General features: G+C 42.3%; 1 long non-coding RNA gene across 1 annotated transcript in view; it reads right to left on the bottom strand.

The window, feature by feature from the left end:
- The window catches only part of LOC134126993 (uncharacterized), a 59,522-nt gene extending 53,418 nt beyond the window's left edge, over positions 1–6,104 (bottom strand). Inside the window, exon 1 of the long non-coding RNA XR_009955928.1 lies at positions 5,796–6,104. This is a non-coding gene — a long non-coding RNA (uncharacterized LOC134126993). The remainder of the gene's footprint in view (positions 1–5,795) is intronic.
- Positions 6,105–14,105: the final 8,001 nt, after the last annotated feature.

Raw genomic sequence — 14,105 nt, 5'->3', positions numbered from 1 at the left:
GTGGCAGATGCAGATCGGAGTGTGTGGGTTGGGATGTAGGGTTTAACCATGTCCCGGATGTAGACTGGTCCCGATCCATTCACAGCGTGGTACGTCAGTACCAATGCTTTGAACTGGATGCGGGGAGCCACTAGTAACCAATGAAGAGAACGGAGAAGCGGTGTGGTGTGGGAGTATTTCAGAAGGTTGAAGACCAGTCGAGCTGCTGCATTCTGGATGAGCTGCAGTGGTCGTATGGCGGTAGCAGGGAGACCCGCCAGCAGAGAGTTACAGTAGTCGAGGCGAGAGATGACAAGAGCCTGAATCTGTACCTGCGCCGCCTTCTGAGTGAGAAGGGGTCGTATTCTCCTGATGTTAACGGTGTTCGCCAAAGTTAACAGTCAGGTCCTGAGTGGGCGAGTTTTTTCCAGGGAAGAGAAGTAGTTCAGTCTTGTCGGGGTTGATCTTCAGGTGATGGGCGGACATCCACTGGGAGATGTCAGTCAGACATGCAGAGATCCGTGCCGCCACCTGAGTGTCCGAGTCGGGGAAGGAGAGAATTAGTTGGGTGTCTGTGTTTTACAATTATGCAGACAGAACAAAATATACATAAAGAAATGCTTTCCCACCTCGCTGGAGTTGAAAGCCACGTGTCCAATGTGCCATTCCCATTGATGGTGGCATGACTTTGCACGTGGCATCTGAAAGTATTTGAGCACCAACATGTATTATCAGAATACGATTAGGGCTGTCAACAGATTATAGACAATTAACTAGTTAATCACACATTTTGTAAAACATTTATCTTGATAACAATATTTTTTTCTCTTATATTAACTGTTTACAGTTTAGTAATTTGTTGTTTCAACTCCATAATGAGCTTGACGTGTGTATATTATTTCATTGGAATGAGGGGCATATTAATCATATCATTTAATGTTAGATTCATGCTCATTGTGAAGGAAATAAATATATAACATTGAAAAGCATTGAAGACGCACATTACATTACGTGTCATTTAGCTGACGCTTTTAAACAACAAAGTAGTTAGTTAGCTGCTGCGAGTAGTAGTGTGTAAATAAAGTGATTCAATCGGGCCAAGTTATTTAGGGCACACGGAAACGTAAACAAAGTGGCGCTAATAGCGTGAAGAGGGGTCTTTTATTCCCGTGAAGCTACCGTAGTTAGCTTTACAGGAACAAAATACGTATGCTAGTTGATGTTCTTCAAGCATAGCATAGGCTGCCCTGGGCTGTGCTAAATAGTGCACAGCAGCCACAGCCGGCAGTAAACTCAAATTAGTGTGACAAATCTGCTCTAAAGTGTAGTTATTTAAGTCAATAACCTCAGCAAATAGAGTAATCTGAACCACTTTGTTCGTTAGATCAGCCGGAGACGCGGAAAAAAAGAGATGTTTGTGACGGGACGTCCTTAAGCAGCTGTTAGCATGTTTACAGTATCCCCGCTATTTAAGTGGGTAAGACTGAAGAACGCACAAGGAAAAAGTCATCACTCACCTACCAAAGCGTTTCCACTTGGTTTAGTCCGTTTGGATTTAAGCATAGGTGTGTAGTTAGCAAGCTGGCTGACTGGCTGCTCCATCCGGCAGCCGCTAGCTTCTCTCGCTACCCCAGTTAGCTCTCCGTGCCGTAGAACAGATATAACAAGCCCTTAAACAAAACGTACCTAAATGGCTGCACACATCCAAGAGGGAATGAGAACACTTTACTTCAGGAACTATTACTACTGTGAAAGCTACCTTAAAATGATGATCCCGTTGCTGAGTTTTACCGTAAATTAGGACTTCACACACATGGTGGATCTGTGACATGTGTCCGCGTAAAACATGTCCCCCCCGAAACTAACCACGTAAAATTAGTTCCTACCCAAAAAACGAAACAAATATTTCTGTGCACAAACCACACAACAAATAAACAAGTTCATGAAGATATGATACAAACGACACGAATTACATTCACCTCACCAAGGAAAGTAAACTAAATCCCTTTGTTCGTTAGTTCAGCTGAACACGCAGTTAAAAAGAAGAAGAAAAAAAACACTATGGCTCTAACGGGAAGCGAACCCGGATCAAAATATTGAAAGTCCTGTGTCTAACCAACGGAGCTACGTGTCGAGCCGTGATTACGAAATCGAAAAGTGATCTAAAAAAAGAAGATTCACACACATTGCGTCAGGGCAGGGAGGTCGATCTGTGGAGACAATATTTTGAAGCATTGTTCAATAAACACAATTTAAGTCACATCAGGAGTCTAATTAATTATGTTGGGGCGATGTACAAAGTGCAAGAACTGAATAAAGACCAGTCCGCCACCCGACTGCAAACGCCAGCTCACTGACGTCTCCCAGCAGCTCCACATACGGCAGCTGTGCCAGCCGTATGTGGCTGAAACGAGTGTGACACAGCTGCTCTAACGTGTACAGTTATTTAACCTCAGCAAGGAGAGTTAACTGAATCATTTTGTCCGTTAGATCAGCCGGACACGCGTTTAAAAAAAGAAGAAACAAAAAAAAAAGTATGATTTCGCCGGGGCTCGATCTCACGACCATAGGATCGGGGGGGCGGTTTCTTACCAGGAGAGCTAAACCTTCTGATGGGTTTGAGAATTCGAAAACTCACTGAAATAGGATTGGTCACTCTCCGCCAAAAATACAGGTAATATTCACACTAAAAAAATTATAACTGCCTTCCTGTTTGTTTTAGAGAAAATTCCTCAGAGACTTTTTTAAGTCTCCCTTTAATACATTTGGTAAAAAATCAGAGGACTTGTCGGTCAAACAGGGTGCGGGCGGGGCTTCGTCAAAATCTTCCAGGGGGCGCAATGGAGGCAATTTTTCACTTTTGATCCAAAACTGCACATCAGGTCTGTAAAGGTCATCACGTAGAATACTCACAGAGGTTTTCAAGAGTTTTGGAGTGTGCCGAGGCTCAGAAGATGTGCTTGAACTTTCATGCGGAGATAGCGTCGTCACAGCAACAAAGTTGGTCCAAAACTCCCAATTCTCACTGTGAGCCATCGTCACAGTCTTACGTCTTATATTCCCAGATTTGAAGTTGATCAGATTAAAGGGCTAGGAAATGGACATGTAAATGTACAAACTTTGCATTGACCTAAGCCAATAGGTGGCGCTATACTTTTTCGAAAATCACTGCATGGCATTACTTAAAGGCCTACACAAGCATCATGAATATACATTTATAGCCAGAAATATCAATGTTCCTTGGAGTTATACCATTTTACATTTTGGAAAAAAATCTTCCAAAATTGTCCAAACTGCACGCAAGCTCACGCCCAGGTAGTTTTATGAAAACTCTTGATTTTAATAACTTTTGACCCCAAGGGTGTCAGGAACCAGTTGCCAAATTTTGAAATGGATCGGATTTAAACTCTCGGAGGAGTTCGTTCGTTTGTAAATGCAAAAATTGAAGGAAATGGCCAAAAATACACAGAATCACCACAGCGCCCCCTAATGTTCAAATATTCTGGGAAAATTTGGGGATGTTCTAGGACTCATTGTGAACATGTCCTCAAAATTTGGTGAAAATGACGGTTAGAAAAAAAAAAAGTTATAGGCCTTTGAACTTTCAGGACACAAACCTACAAACTTCATTGGTCCATAACTTTATTGAAAAATGAGATATCAACATTCTTTCAATAACTTTTGATCGCATCGAGCCAACGATCATTTTGCCGAAGATTTCGTAAGAATCGGACCAAGCGTCTGGGAGGAGTTCGCAAAAACGTGTTTTTCACAAAATTCAAAATGGCGGCCATAAAACGGTAGGCGCATTTGCATACCATAATTTTTTTTGTGTACAGCACATCCAAGAGAACCTGTGTGAAAAGGTTCCAAGTCGATCGGTGAAAGTAAAAAAAAAAATTAACATTGCGGCCACTTTGGGGGGCGCTAGAGAGTTCTTTTTCTTCTCCTCTAATTGCGGGACCCGAATCATACGTCAATTTTGCGCACTTCTGATGCGCGTGCAAAAATTCAAGAGTTTTTGAACATGATGAAGTCCCCGAAAGTGCGTTCGAAGTGGCGAAATAATAATAATAATAATAATTCTTGCAATTTCAATAGGGCTTTCGCCCGACTTTCAGTCGGCTCAGGCCCTAATTAAAGCTGCAAGCAGCGATGAACGGGCCTTCGCCTATTCTCGCACGTCGGGGTGGGGCGGCGGTCGGCCGGGCTCGCGGGTCAAAAAAGACTAAAGAGACTAAACAAATCACTCTCGGGGCTTCCATTCAAACCTGAATCTGCGGCCTCGCGAACGGAATCCACCGACGCCGGGCTGTTGCCCCGCTGCAAAAGACCTGCGGAGTAATTGTTACGGGTCTCGGGCACGATGACCACAATAAGTATCACAGCAACACTTGTCTCGTTCTCCAGTTTGCGTCTGTATAATTGATTCAACACATATACACATCCAGTGCATTTTTCTTGTCCTGTATATCTTAGATATCATAGATGCAGTCTCAATCAAGGTTAATTCCCAGAAATATCCACCTGTAATTCCCTTAGCTGTTATTTCTGCCTACTATAGTTCCTATTGACCAACTACATAAGGGATATTTCCACACCATGTTGACTATGATAAACGTATACAACTCTTATTCACATATGGACGTTGCACTTTAGAATGTGTATTGATTAACTCGGCATGTACCAAACCATATTGACAAGTAAAAAAAACAAAATATGACTAAACATGACTGAATAAATCACCGCCCAAAACATGTTAAAGATAAGTGGCATTATAAGTACAATTTAAGTGCTACCATTTGTTAGTGCTACGGTTTGCTAGTGTTTTAGTCAAGGTAGAGTCTAAAAAGGTGTGTCTTGAGTTTTCGACGGAAGATGTAGAGGCTCTCTGCGGTCCTGATGTCATCAGAGAGCTCATTCCACCATCTGGGAGCAGGACAGCAAAGAGTCGCCATCTCGTCGAGTGCTTTTCTCTCAGTGAGGGAGGAACAAGCAGCTTGCCAGATGCAGATCGGAGTGCGTGGGTTGGGATGCAGGGTTTCACCATGTCCCGGATGTAGACTGGTCCCGATCCATTCACAGCGTGGTCCGTCAGTACCAATGCTTTGAACTGCATGCGGGCAGCCACTCGTATCCAAAGAAGAGAGCGGAGAAGTGGTGTGGGAGTATTTTGGAAGGTTGAAGACCAGTCGAGCTGCTGCATTCTGGATGAGCTGCAGTGGTCGAATGGCGGCAGCAGGGAGACCTGCCAGCAGAGAGTTACAGTAGTATTTGGTGTATTATCAGAATACGATTAGGGCTGTCAACAGATTATAGACAATTAACTAGTTAATCACACATTTTGAAAAACATTTATCTTGATTACAATATTTTTTTCTCTTATATTAACTGTTTACAGTTTAGTAATTTGTTGTTTCAACTCCATAATGAGCTTGACGTGTGTATATTATTTCATTGGAATGAGGGGCATATGAATCATATCATTTAATGTTAGATTCATGCTCATTGTGAAGGAAATGAATATATAACATATTGAAAAGCATTGAAGACGCACATTACATTACGTGTCATTTAGCTGACGCTTTTAAACAACAAAGTAGTTAGTTAGCTGCTGCGAGCACGGTTCTACTCAGTGTGTAAATAAAGTGATTCAATCGGGCCAAGTTATTTAGGGCACACGGAAACGTAAACAAAGTGGCGTTAATAGCGTGAAGAGGTGTCTTTTGACGCTGTAAAGCTACCGTAGTTAGCTTAGCTAAAAGACGTATGCTGGGTAAGACTGGAGAACGCACAAGGAAAACGTAATCACTCACCGTCAAAGGCGTTTCCACTTCGTTGAGTACATGTGCACGTAAGCCTCGGTGTGTAGTTAGCAAGCTGGCTGACTGGCTGGCCCGTCCGGCAATCGCTAGCTCCTCTCTCTAGCCCAGTTAGCTGTCCGTGCCGTCGAGCAGATATAACTAGACCTTAAACAAAACGTACCTCACTGGCTGCACACATCCAAGAGGGAATGAGAACACTTTACTTCAGGAACTATTACTACTGTGAAAGCTACCTTAAAATGATGATCCCGTTGCTGAGTTTTACCGTAAATTAGGACTTCACACACATGGTGGATCTGTGACATGTGTACGCGTAAAACATGTCCCCCCCGAAACTAACCACGTAAAATTAGTTCCTACCCAAAAAACGAAACAAATATGTCTGTGCACAAACCACACAACAAATAAACAAGTTCATGAAGATATGATACAAACGACACGAATTACATTCACCTCACCAAGGAAAGTAAACTAAATCCCTTTGTTCGTTAGTTCAGCTGAACACGCAGTTAAAAAGAAGAAGAAAAAAAACACTATGGCTCTAACGGGAAGCGAACCCGGATCAAAATATTGAAAGTCCTGTGTCTAACCAACGGAGCTACGTGTCGAGCCGTGATTACGAAATCGAAAAGTGACCTAAAAAAAGAAGATTCACACACATTGCGTCAGGTCAGGGAGGTCGATCTGTGGAGACAATATTTTGAAGCATTGTTCAATAAACACAATTTAAGTCACATCAGGAGTCTAATTAATTATGTTGGGGCGATGTACAAAGTGCAAGAACTGAATAAAGACCAGTCCGCCACCCGACTGCAAACGCCAGCTCACTGACGTCTCCCAGCAGCTCCACATACGGCAGCTGTGCCAGCCGTATGTGGCTGAAACGAGTGTGACACAGCTGCTCTAACGTGTACAGTTATTTAACCTCAGCAAGGAGAGTTACCTGAATCATTTTGTCCGTTAGATCAGCCGGACACGCGTTTAAAAAAAGAAGTAACAAAAAAAAAAGTATGATTTCGTCGGGACTCGATCTCACGACCATAGGATCGGGGGGCGGTCTCTTACCAGGAGAGCTAAACCCTCTGATGGCTTTGAGAATTCGAAAACTCACTCAAATAGGATTGGTCACTCTCCGCCAAAAATTCAGGTAATATTCACACTAAAAAAATTATAACTGCCTTCCTGTTTGTTTTAGAGAAAATTCCTCAGAGACTTTTTTAAGTCTCCCTTTAATACATTTGGTAAAAAATCAGCGGACTTGTCGGTCAAACAGGGTGCGGGCGGGGCTTCGTCAAAATCTTCCAGGGGGCGCAATGGAGGCAATTTTTCACTTTTGATCCAAAACTGCACATCAGGTCTGTAAAGGTCATCACGTAGGATACTCACAGAGGTTTTCAAGAGTTTTGGAGTGTGCCGAGGCTCAGAAGATGTGCTTGAACTTTCATGCGAATATGGCGACGTCACAGCCACAAAGTTGGTCCAAAACTCCCAATTCTCACTGTGAGCCATCGTCACAGTCTTACGTCTTATATTCCCAGATTTGAAGTTGATCAGATTAAAGGGCTGGGAAATGGACATGTAAATGTACAAACTTTGCATTGACCTAAGCCAATAGGTGGCGCTATACTTTTTCGAAAATCACTGCATGGCATTACTTAAAGGCTTACACAAGCATCATGAATATACATTTATAGCCAGAAATATCAATGTTCCTTGGAGTTATACCATTTTACATTTTTGAGAAAAATCGTCAAAAATCGTCCAAACTGCACGCAAGCTCACGGCCAGGTAGTTTTATGAAAACTCTTGATTTTAATAACTTTTGACCCCAAGGGGGTCAGGATCAACTTGCCCGATTTTGAAATCGATCGGATTTAAACTCTCGGAGGAGTTCGTTCGTTTGTAAAACCAAAATACGGTGGAAATTGCGAAAAAAAGGCCAAAATACAGTAAATCACCATAGCGCCCCCTAATGTTCGATTTTTTTTTAATTCTCAGGGGAAGTTCTAGGACCCAATGTGAACATGTCCTAAAGATTTGGTGGCGACAGGCCTTTTACTTTTTAAGTTATTGGTCTTTCCTTTTTAGGCCACACCCCCGACAAATTGATTGGTCCATCAATTAAAAACCCAATGAGATATCAACAAGCTTTTAATAACTTTTGATGGCATTGAGCCAATGATCATTTTGGTGAAGATTTCGTCAAAATCGGACCAAGCGTCTGGGAGGAGTTCGCAAAAACGTGTTTTTCACAAAATTCAAAATGGCGGACATAAAACGGTAGGCGCATTTGCATACCATGATTGACTTTTTTGTAGAGCACATCCAAGAGCACCTGTGTGCAAAATTTCAAGTCAATCCGTAAAAGTGGACAAAAATGTCCCCAGAGGCAGCACTTTAGGGGGCGCTAGAGAGCACTTTTTTTCATCGCCAAATTGCGCGACCCCAAGAATATATAAATTTTTCGCACTTCTGAAGCGCACGCAAAAATTCAAGAGTTTTTGAACATGGCAAAGGCCCCAAAAGTGCGATTGAAGTGGTGAAATAATAAGAATAATAAGAAGAATTCTTGCAATTTCAATAGGGCTTTCGCCCGACTTTCAGTCGGCTCAGGCCCTAATAATAATAATTCTTGCAATTTCAATAGGGCTTTCGCCCGACTTTCAGTCGGCTCAGGCCCTAAATAAGAAGAATTCTTGCAATTTCAATAGGGCTTTCGCCCGACTTTCAGTCGGCTCAGGCCCTAATAAGAAGAATTCTTGCAATTTCAATAGGGCTTTCGCCCGACTTTCAGTCGGCTCAGGCCCTAATAATAAGAAGAATTCTTGCAATTTCAATAGGGCTTTCGCCCGACTTTCAGTCGGCTCAGGCCCTAATAAGAAGAATTCTTGCAATTTCAATAGGGCTTTCGCCCGACTTTCAGTCGGCTCAGGCCCTAATTAAAGCTGCAAGCAGCGATGAACGGGCCTTCGCCTCTCCTTGCACGTCGGGGTGGCAGCGGTCGGCCGGACTCGCGGGTCAAAAAGAGACTAAAGAGACAAAATAAATCACTCTTGGGGCTGGCATTCAAACCTGAGTCTGGTTTCATGAACGGAATCCACCAACACTAGCCTATTGCCGAGCTGCAAAAGGCCTGCAAAAAGTTGACAAGTCACATCAGGAGTCTTAATAAATAGGTTGAGGCGATGTACAAAGTGCAAAACCGAAATAGAGGTGAAAAAAAAAAGATCTGCCGTGCTGGGAATCGAACCCAGATCTCCAGCGCCAGGGGCCGAGTGCTCTGCAGATGAGCTATCTGCTCTGATACAATGTAGTAATTCGAAACGTCCCTCAAATAGGATTGGTGACTCTCTTGCAAAATTACAGGGAATGTTCACACTAAAAAAATTATAGCTGACTTCCTTTTTGTTTTACAGCATAGTCGTCAGAGACTTTTGCTTCAGTGAGAAGAGCAGAGACAGTTTATGGAGATCGCAGAGTAAACGTGTTGGCGTCTCCACCAGTATGTGGCAGAAAACGAGTATTTAAACCATATATGTAATTATATTAAAGTGTCTGTTAGCTGCCCCGCTACCACAAGCGCCCCCCGTCAGCTGTTCACATTAACTCAGCATGTACCCAACCATATTCTCATGTAAAAAAACTAAATATGACAAATGAAATCACTGCCCCTGCAAACTGAACAAATATTACATCCTGGATTCATTAAACACATTTTACGTAACATCAGGAGTCTTATTAAATAAGTTGTGGCGACTTACAAAGTGCAAAACCGAAATAGAGGTGAAAAAAAAAAGATCTGCCATGCTGGGAATCGAACCCAGATCTCCAGCGCCAGGGGCCGAGTGCTCTGCAGATGAGCTATCTGCTCTAATACAATGTAGTAATTCGAAACGTCCCTCAAATAGGATTGGTGACTCTCTTGCAAAATTACAGGGAATGTTCACACTAAAGAAATTATAACTGACTTCCTGTTTGTTTTAAAACATGGTCCCCAGAGACTTTATTTGAAGTCTCCCTTTAATACAATTGTTTAAAAAATCACCACAATTCTAGGTCAAACATGGTGCCGGCGCCGCTTTGTCGAAAACTTCCAGGGGGCGCAATGAAGGGAATTTTTAACTTTTGATCCAAAACTCTACATCAGGTCTGTAAAGGTCATCACCTAGGACACTCAGTGAGCTTTCCAAGAGTTTTGGAGTTTGCCAAGGCTCAGAAGATGTGCTCGAACTTTCATGCGAGGATGGTGTCGTCACAGCAACAAAGTTTGTCCAAAACTCACAATATTCACGGTGGCTTATCATCACAGTCTTAAGGCTTATATTCCCAGTTTTGAAGTGGATCAGATTAAAGGGCTAGGAAATGGACATCTGACTGTAGAAATTTTGCATTGACCTAGGCCAATAGGTGGCGCTATACATTTTCGAAAATCCTTTCATGGCAATACTTATAGGCCTACACAAGCATCATGAATCAAAATTTCTAGCCAGAAATATCAATGTTCCTTGGAGTTATACCATTTTACATTTTTGAGAAAAATCGTCAAAAATCGTCCAAACTGCACGCAAGCTCACGGCCAGGTAGTTTTATGAAAACTCTTGATTTTAATAACTTTTGACCCCAAGGGGGTCAGGATCAACTTGCCCGATTTTGAAATCGATCGGATTTAAACTCTCGGAGGAGTTCGTTCGTTTGTAAAACCAAAATACGGTGGAAATTGCGAAAAAAAGGCCAAAATACAGTAAATCACCATAGCGCCCCCTAATGTTCGATTTTTTTTTAATTCTCAGGGGAAGTTCTAGGACCCAATGTGAACATGTCCTAAAGATTTGGTGGCGACAGGCCTTTTACTTTTTAAGTTATTGGTCTTTCCTTTTTAGGCCACACCCCCGACAAATTGATTGGTCCATCAATTAAAAACCCAATGAGATATCAACAAGCTTTTAATAACTTTTGATGGCATTGAGCCAATGATCATTTTGGTGAAGATTTCGTCAAAATCGGACCAAGCGTCTGGGAGGAGTTCGCAAAAACGTGTTTTTCACAAAATTCAAAATGGCGGACATAAAACGGTAGGCGCATTTGCATACCATGATTGACTTTTTTGTAGAGCACATCCAAGAGCACCTGTGTGCAAAATTTCAAGTCAATCCGTAAAAGTGGACAAAAATGTCCCCAGAGGCAGCACTTTAGGGGGCGCTAGAGAGCACTTTTTTTCATCGCCAAATTGCGCGACCCCAAGAATATATAAATTTTTCGCACTTCTGAAGCGCACGCAAAAATTCAAGAGTTTTTGAACATGGCAAAGGCCCCAAAAGTGCGATTGAAGTGGTGAAATAATAAGAATAATAAGAAGAATTCTTGCAATTTCAATAGGGCTTTCGCCCGACTTTCAGTCGGCTCAGGCCCTAATAATAATAATTCTTGCAATTTCAATAGGGCTTTCGCCCGACTTTCAGTCGGCTCAGGCCCTAAATAAGAAGAATTCTTGCAATTTCAATAGGGCTTTCGCCCGACTTTCAGTCGGCTCAGGCCCTAATAAGAAGAATTCTTGCAATTTCAATAGGGCTTTCGCCCGACTTTCAGTCGGCTCAGGCCCTAATAATAAGAAGAATTCTTGCAATTTCAATAGGGCTTTCGCCCGACTTTCAGTCGGCTCAGGCCCTAATAAGAAGAATTCTTGCAATTTCAATAGGGCTTTCGCCCGACTTTCAGTCGGCTCAGGCCCTAATTAAAGCTGCAAGCAGCGATGAACGGGCCTTCGCCTCTCCTTGCACGTCGGGGTGGCAGCGGTCGGCCGGACTCGCGGGTCAAAAAGAGACTAAAGAGACAAAATAAATCACTCTTGGGGCTGGCATTCAAACCTGAGTCTGGTTTCATGAACGGAATCCACCAACACTAGCCTATTGCCGAGCTGCAAAAGGCCTGCAAAAAGTTGACAAGTCACATCAGGAGTCTTAATAAATAGGTTGAGGCGATGTACAAAGTGCAAAACCGAAATAGAGGTGAAAAAAAAAAGATCTGCCGTGCTGGGAATCGAACCCAGATCTCCAGCGCCAGGGGCCGAGTGCTCTGCAGATGAGCTATCTGCTCTGATACAATGTAGTAATTCGAAACGTCCCTCAAATAGGATTGGTGACTCTCTTGCAAAATTACAGGGAATGTTCACACTAAAAAAATTATAGCTGACTTCCTTTTTGTTTTACAGCATAGTCGTCAGAGACTTTTGCTTCAGTGAGAAGAGCAGAGACAGTTTATGGAGATCGCAGAGTAAACGTGTTGGCGTCTCCACCAGTATGTGGCAGAAAACGAGTATTTAAACCATATATGTAATTATATTAAAGTGTCTGTTAGCTGCCCCGCTACCACAAGCGCCCCCCGTCAGCTGTTCACATTAACTCAGCATGTACCCAACCATATTCTCATGTAAAAAAACTAAATATGACAAATGAAATCACTGCCCCTGCAAACTGAACAAATATTACATCCTGGATTCATTAAACACATTTTACGTAACATCAGGAGTCTTATTAAATAAGTTGTGGCGACTTACAAAGTGCAAAACCGAAATAGAGGTGAAAAAAAAAAGATCTGCCATGCTGGGAATCGAACCCAGATCTCCAGCGCCAGGGGCCGAGTGCTCTGCAGATGAGCTATCTGCTCTAATACAATGTAGTAATTCGAAACGTCCCTCAAATAGGATTGGTGACTCTCTTGCAAAATTACAGGGAATGTTCACACTAAAGAAATTATAACTGACTTCCTGTTTGTTTTAAAACATGGTCCCCAGAGACTTTATTTGAAGTCTCCCTTTAATACAATTGTTTAAAAAATCACCACAATTCTAGGTCAAACATGGTGCCGGCGCCGCTTTGTCGAAAACTTCCAGGGGGCGCAATGAAGGGAATTTTTAACTTTTGATCCAAAACTCTACATCAGGTCTGTAAAGGTCATCACCTAGGACACTCAGTGAGCTTTCCAAGAGTTTTGGAGTTTGCCAAGGCTCAGAAGATGTGCTCGAACTTTCATGCGAGGATGGTGTCGTCACAGCAACAAAGTTTGTCCAAAACTCACAATATTCACGGTGGCTTATCATCACAGTCTTAAGGCTTATATTCCCAGTTTTGAAGTGGATCAGATTAAAGGGCTAGGAAATGGACATCTGACTGTAGAAATTTTGCATTGACCTAGGCCAATAGGTGGCGCTATACATTTTCGAAAATCCTTTCATGGCAATACTTATAGGCCTACACAAGCATCATGAATCAAAATTTCTAGCCAGAAATATCAATGTTCCTTGGAGTTATACCATTTTACATTTTTGAGAAAAATCGTCAAAAATCGTCCAAACTGCACGCAAGCTCACGGCCAGGTAGTTTTATGAAAACTCTTGATTTTAATAACTTTTGACCCCAAGGGGGTCAGGATCAACTTGCCCGATTTTGAAATCGATCGGATTTAAACTCTCGGAGGAGTTCGTTCGTTTGTAAAACCAAAATACGGTGGAAATTGCGAAAAAAAGGCCAAAATACAGTAAATCACCATAGCGCCCCCTAATGTTCGATTTTTTTTTAATTCTCAGGGGAAGTTCTAGGACCCAATGTGAACATGTCCTAAAGATTTGGTGGCGACAGGCCTTTTACTTTTTAAGTTATTGGTCTTTCCTTTTTAGGCCACACCCCCGACAAATTGATTGGTCCATCAATTAAAAACCCAATGAGATATCAACAAGCTTTTAATAACTTTTGATGGCATTGAGCCAATGATCATTTTGGTGAAGATTTCGTCAAAATCGGACCAAGCGTCTGGGAGGAGTTCGCAAAAACGTGTTTTTCACAAAATTCAAAATGGCGGACATAAAACGGTAGGCGCATTTGCATACCATGATTGACTTTTTTGTAGAGCACATCCAAGAGCACCTGTGTGCAAAATTTCAAGTCAATCCGTAAAAGTGGACAAAAATGTCCCCAGAGGCAGCACTTTAGGGGGCGCTAGAGAGCACTTTTTTTCATCGCCAAATTGCGCGACCCCAAGAATATATAAATTTTTCGCACTTCTGAAGCGCACGCAAAAATTCAAGAGTTTTTGAACATGGCAAAGGCCCCAAAAGTGCGATTGAAGTGGTGAAATAATAAGAATAATAAGAAGAATTCTTGCAATTTCAATAGGGCTTTCGCCCGACTTTCAGTCGGCTCAGGCCCTAATAATAATAATTCTTGCAATTTCAATAGGGCTTTCGCCCGACTTTCAGTCGGCTCAGGCCCTAAATAAGAAGAATTCTTGCAATTTCAATAGGGCTTT

Source organism: Pungitius pungitius, chromosome 3, assembly GCF_949316345.1.
Source record: "Pungitius pungitius chromosome 3, fPunPun2.1, whole genome shotgun sequence".
NCBI lineage: Eukaryota > Metazoa > Chordata > Actinopteri > Perciformes > Gasterosteidae > Pungitius > Pungitius pungitius.
Note: the sequence above shows the minus strand (reverse complement) of the source record. Positions and strands in the feature narration are given on the sequence as shown.